Source organism: Lissotriton vulgaris, unplaced genomic scaffold (assembly GCF_964263255.1).
Source record: "Lissotriton vulgaris unplaced genomic scaffold, aLisVul1.2 SCAFFOLD_1314, whole genome shotgun sequence".
Lineage (NCBI taxonomy): Eukaryota > Metazoa > Chordata > Amphibia > Caudata > Salamandridae > Lissotriton > Lissotriton vulgaris.
In genome coordinates this window covers 295,520-302,387 of record NW_028243448.1, presented here as the reverse complement: position 1 = coordinate 302,387, position 6,868 = coordinate 295,520, and positions in this window count along the sequence as shown.

Sequence of the window (6,868 nt, the reverse complement as noted above, 5' to 3'; positions counted from 1 at the left end):
GAGTTGTAAATACAGATTGGACAAAATATCGACAGGACAGAATATAGATATCCACAATATCGTTTTTAAGGTAAGTGATGTAATATCGACTGTTAAAAATATAGAAAGTTAAAATATCGAAGTATATAATATAGATAGTTAAAAATATCGATTTTTTAATAATATCACATTTTTTATAGTGCATTTTTATGTTATAATATATGTGAAAAGTGTGTATTTATGTTATAATTCATTTTAATTAATGAATTTTGTTTTTATAATTATTGCGTAATTTAATTCTGTAGCAGGTTGTGGGTGTATAGGGGAATAGGGTGGGAAGTATTTTAATTATAATTAATTAAATATGTAAATTTATTTATTGGTAGTAATTTTTAACTAATTGTTAATTAATTTATATTTGTAAATTAATTAAATTTTAATTGGTAATTAATTTTAATTAATTCATTAATTGGTAATTATGTACATTTTACTAATTTATTTTCTGTAGCGGGTTGTGGGTTTATAGGGGAATTGGGTGGGAAGTAATTAAATTATAATTAATTAAATATGTAACATTATTTATTGGTATTTATTTAGAAATAATTATTAATTAAGTATTTATGGATTATTATAAAAATTTTATTTGCCAAATAATTTAATTGATTAATTGCTAATTATGTTAATTTTAATAATTTATTTTCTGTAGCGGGTTGTGTCAAGCGCCTTGAGACCCTCTGGGTGAGTAGTGCGCTATACAAATGTTAAACTTGAACTTGAAACTTTATAGGGGAATAGGGTGGGAAATAGTTTATTAATAATTAATTAAATAATTAAATCTATTTAATTTTATTTAATTGGAAATAATTGTTATATAATTTTTAGTTATTAAATAATGAATTGTTAATTTGTAATTAATTTGTATTAATAGGTAACTAATTAAAATAATTATTGTTAATTAGTAATTTTAATATATTAATTATTATATTATATTAAATTGTTAATTATTTTTAATTAATTATTTATAGATATTAATTTATAATTTTTTAAATAATATATGAAGTATTTACTTTCCCTAATGTTGTATTCTCTGGAGTGGGAATAGTAATTTTAACCCTTACGCTATCCAAAGCTTTCCCTACTGTTGAACTCTTTGGATTGGGAATAGTAATTTTGACCCCTACGCTATCCAACCCTTTCCCTACTGTTGCACCCACTGGAGTGGGAATAGTACATTTTACCTCTACGCTATCCAACGTTTTCCCTACTGTTGCACCCACTGGAGTGGGAATAGTAATTTTAACCCCTACGCTATCCAACGCTTTCCCTACTGTAGCACTCTTTGGAGTGGGAATAGTAAATTTTACCTCTACGCTATTCAACATTTTCCCTACTGTTCCATCCACTGGAGTGGGAATAGTATTTTTAACCCCAACGCTATCCAACGCTTTCTCTACTGTTGCACCCACTGGAGTGGGAATAGTAAATTTTACCTCTATGCTATCCAACGTTTTCCCTACTGTTGAACCCACTGGAGTGGGAATAGTACATTTTACTTCTACGTTTTCCAACGCTTTCCCTACTGTTGCACCCACTGGAGTGGGAATAGTAATTATAACCCCTACGCTATCCAACGCTTTCCCTACTGTTGCATTCTTTGGAGTGGGAATAGTAATTTTTACCCTTACGCTATCCAACGCTTTCCCTACTGTTGCACTCTTTGGAGTGGGAATAGTAATTTTTACCCTTACGCTATCCAACGCTTTCCCTACTGTTGCACCCACTGGAGTGGGAATATTAATTTTAACCCCTACGCTATCCAACGCTTTCCCTACTGTTGCACCCATTGGAGTGGGAATAGTAATTTTAACCCCTACACTATCCAACGCTTTCCCTACGATGGCACTCTTTGGAGTGGGAATAGTAATTTTTACATTTTTGTTATTGTACGTTAATAATATTGGATATTATTTAATTATATTTTGTTACTATATATATATGTTTTAACAAATATGAATAACAATTTTTTTTATAACTTTCATTAATTACTTAATTATTATAAGTTAATTTAAGTTTTTTAAGTATATTTTAGTAATTGATTTTTATTATTAATTTAATTTAACATTGTTTTTAGTAAAGTCGATATTTTTATAAACTATATTTTAGTAAACGATATTTTTAACTCGATATTTTTGTAATTACCTGTTTGTAGATTCTTGTCTGACTGGTTGAGGTCACTCTCTGTTCGAGGTTTCTATTGTGTTTGATCTGATCGGGCCACAACAAATAGAAGATAGGTTACTCCTAGGTTGATGATAGCAATCCATGACATAAGATCATTACTGTGAGTTTTATGAAATATCAAGCTACTTATCAACTTAAAATAATGCTTCTAACGAATCACCCTAGATTATTTTAGTGCACTGTATTTGTATCACGTAGGTGTCTAGCACAACTTGACCTGGAATGAATACTTTTTCATTTACATTGTTGAGGTGTCTATTTGCTATTGTGAACATGGTTTGCTCCTATGTTCGAGAAGGTGAGCCATGACGATATCGCAGTTTTGTGATTTTTGTGGATTTATTGTACGGTGGTCTAACTTAAAATACCACTGCCAATGCATCACCTTAGATGCCTGGGAAGCCCCGTATTTTTAGCATGTAGGTTTATAACACACTCTAACCCGGAATAAAAACAGGGCCTCTGCTCTGATTGGTCCATTCTGGTGACGGACCAGAGTGGAAACTGATCCAGAGTTTTTTTCAACCTTTGTCGGGCTCCTTTTAGTTTTCCACTTTCTAAAGGACTGCCCGTTTTCCAGTAGGAATTTCCCTTTTCTCATTTATGAAGGTACTACAGGTCCTGGCGTTAATATAATTTGTTCCTGTGTTGACGGTTTCTTGGACGGACTGGATTGATTAAACTTTGCCGTAAATGTCCTGATGTTAATTCAACATAAATTCATTCCTGATTGGCTGCGTCTTTGGATGGACCAGAGTGAGAACTTCGCTAAACTGTCCTGACGTAATTTCACAATCACTGCTTTCTGATTGGCTGCTCCCTTAGGCGGACTAGGTTGAAAAGTTTGCCTGTATACTGCTCAATGCTAATAATAGGATTGAACTGGAACGCATCTGATAGAATACAATATTGGCGACAATAGGATTGGTTTTGAATTGGTTGTTTACCTATTTAAATAGGAGGGTTGGAGATTGCAACTCCTCATTAACGGATAGATGACTGGCAAGAGAACTGAGGCACAATACTCAGTAGGTGAGACTACACACTAACGGATAATGCTTGAAATTATCGTGGGCTACTTTTTCACTGGAAAAAGTTAGTGGTGGATAGTGTATTTGGAGCGGCTTTAATAGTTTTAGGCTGTTGTTTCGAAAAACAGCTACTACACTTTGAGATTCTTGAAGTACTATGAGCTTAACTTAAAGTTTGTTGCAGCTATAGACTGGATATTTTAATTAGGCCTGGGTGAAGAACTACGCTACGCTCGCGTAGTTTGCAAAGTTTGCACAACTTCGCACTATGCGAGCTGCACGTAGCACAGTGCGAGCATACATAGTGTAGCGTAGCATAGTGCAGCGGTCATTTTTTGCTTGCTTGCGGTCCTCAAAGTCAAATTGGCGACCGCGAGCAAGCAAAATGACATCCTGGAGAGACTTTTTCCTCATTCGCAATCAGCAACATCAAGTTGCTGATCGCGAGGGTGGAAAATAAACTTCCCTGCGAGATTCTCAATGCGGGAGGTCTGTTTTCTCATTGCTAGTGGTCGCGTATGCTCGTGACCGCTCGCGATGAGAAACTACCAGTCCGCATTGAGAAAGCTGCAGCTCGAGGAAGAATCTCCTCGAGTGGCAGAAAACTACAGCTCGCACTGTGGAAGATGCCGTTTTCAATGATTGCACAGTGACGGATGCTTGTTTGCACTGTGCAATCATTGAAAACGGCATCTTGCACAGTGCGAACATGCTACTACGCAGTTCGCGTAGTGCTACATGTAGCTCACGTAGTGCGAAGTGCACTCAGCGCAAAGTACGCCAAGCCCTAATTTTAATGCTGCTCTGTATTTGTAAACTATATTTCTGTATGCTACTGAGTTTCTCAGTGCAGAATAGGAGGGGGGGTCCACATTCTTTGTCTGGTTTCACTTTAAACAGCTTTGACACTTGGGGATATTTGAAACACCATTCATTGAAATTCTTTGGGGTGACTATCCTGGTACTTTACTGTTGCTCTTTGTTTATAGATAATATATTCTATACGCTACGGGGATTCCCAGCGATTATACTTTAATCAAGAAGGATTACTCCATTCATTTTGAAATACCTATTCCAGTGAGTCTTAGCTAGAATTCTATTTTTGATTTATAATGGGATTCCACACACTGGGGTTGATAGGTCTGATATTGTATTATTGCTCTTTTTAGACTGAAGAATCCAGGCATTAATTCTTTGTGACTGATAAGACTCTACGGGGGACTCCCATCGCTTATGACGGATACACTCCATTTGGAGGTTCGCTTCATTGGCATTGGAACTACTTTAATCCCCAGTGAGTCTAGGTGATTGGTTTTCTAATGGTACTTACGGGAATTGATGAGAGTTTGCTACGGCCTATTAGCAATTCCTAAATGGGTCGATTAATCAATTCATTGGACTTACTAGCTACTATCTGAATCCCAGTTAAACTAGCTTAACATAGTGACAGTGTATGGTGGACGAATATAGCTCACCTCAACAGGGTGATTCTAGAGATTACACACAGAATAATTTGCTCTGATAACATTCCTTCTTTTTTAAAGAATAAACACGGTTCAGGTGACCACAAGTCCTCTTGGTCTACCTTCTTTCATACAATGGAGATATCCATAGTATAATAGTTACTATCCCTTTGATCCTTCTAAAATATAATATAATGACTCACTTGTTTCTCACTTCATCTTTTTCCAACTGGTTAAATATAGATCAGCATGGGATATAGATTAGTTTGTTGTCCCTCTGTATAAAGTCAGCTTAGATATAATTTTTTTTCAATCATTCTAACTATGCAATACTGATCAGTTCTTGATTGATAATGACTGAAAATTGATATTTTCTTTATGGAAATATTATTATGATGAACATGTTATAACTGCTAACTAGAGTGTACATAGGCAGGGGGTCAAGAATGTAATTTGTGAACAAAGTGAGGAGAAGAACATGGCGGCGGCACGCTGAGCTGCCGCTGCACCTGAAAACCTTCCTGCTCCTCCAATGCTCTGTTAGTTTGGCAATGAAGTGCTGAGGATTTCACAAGGACCTGTGAGTTTGTTTATCTTTTCCAGACCCCTTTCTTCGCCGTCAGGATCGCTCCGCTTTACTCCGCTTGTCTTGAGTAGTGGCGGCGGTTTGGTCTCGGGTCCGCTCCTGGGTTTCTTTTTTTTTGTTTTTTGGCTGCGCCTGTGGCGCCTGTGGGCGGCAGCGCTTGCTTTTGCTATTGCTCCCTTCGGGGGCGGGGGAGTTTTGGTCCTCGGGAGACCCGAGGTGGCTTGTGGGTCGCACTCGCGGCTCCTGCGCTGTGGTTGGAGAAGCCAGCGCGGCGTTGAGGAGTGAACGGGTGGCCTAAACGTGGCAACCCCCCTGAACGTCAGTACCTGGGAGTGCTTGTCTGTGAAGAGGGTGTGTGATCGGCTGGGCACCAGGCATGGATTCGACGGGGCCGCGAGAGTGTTTGCTGCAGTACGTTGGCCGTTTGGGAGTTCCAAAGACTGAAGACTGTAGACTGGTGGTGAGTGCGGAGCCCTAGTGGCTAGAGAGGGGATTGTGCTGCTTGTCCCTAGGACTGGAGATGGCATCATGCTACTTCATGGTGCTTTGTGTTAATGCGCCCGTATAGCACTGTTGGGTATCACTGAAAGTCATTGGCATTGTCTCCCTAGTGGGCTAGTGGGCTCAGCAGCGGATATTTTCTGTGAATTTTTCTGCACCTGGCAGTGCTTAATCTGACTTAAGGGGGCCCTGCTATAAGTATATAGGTATACAGCTCTCCACCTGGGAAGCCTGTTGAGGCAGCACAAAGGGGCACAGTTAGGAGGACTGGGGACTCAGGTGTCTTGCGATCCCCTATTTCCAAGGACGTCTGTGTTGAGGCACCTGGGCTGTCGTTGGGGGGCTTGCTGGGGCTTTGGTCTGGGCTCCATTTTGGGGTTTGTCAGTGGTTGGTCTCCTGTGGGTGTGTGTCGGCAGGGGTGCAGGCAGCTGTCCCGCCCCGGTCTCTATTCCCTTCGCTCCCTCCGCCCCTCTCGGCTCAACGCGGTGGGGGGTAGCGGTGCTGGAGCTGAGGAGGAGTCGGAGAGTCACGGCCCACGTTCTCGTCAGGGCCAGCATCAGAGGAGTGGCAGTCAACCTGGAGCAGACTGAGGAGATTGAGGAGAGCAGCAAGGTCAGCTGGTAACAGTGTGTTCGTAGCACTGTGTCGGCCAGCGCATCTCTTAAGCCACAGGACTGCGGAGTTCTGTGGGTCGATGGGGTGTCCAACATCAAGGTAGGAGCTGTCCCAGTTGATGTTGCTGCTGAGGTGAGCTCCGCTGCCTTAGCTCCTGTTTTTGTCTCTACTTCTGTTTCTGCCCCTACTTCTGTTTCCCTCTTGAGTAATAGTAAGAGCTATAGGAAGGATAAAAGGCATAGGGGAGGAGGAGGGCTTGCAAGGGCTAAATCCGGCAAGAGAGCTATTGACCTGTTACAGTTGAGTACCGGTGAAGATCACGGTAATAGTACCAGTGGCGACAACAGCAACATTAATTGGAAGGCAAATTTCCGAAAGGAGGGGAAAATAGATAAGAAGAACACCTCTACTTTCTTATCAGGGGAAGCAAAAAAAAAAGAACTCCAAACCA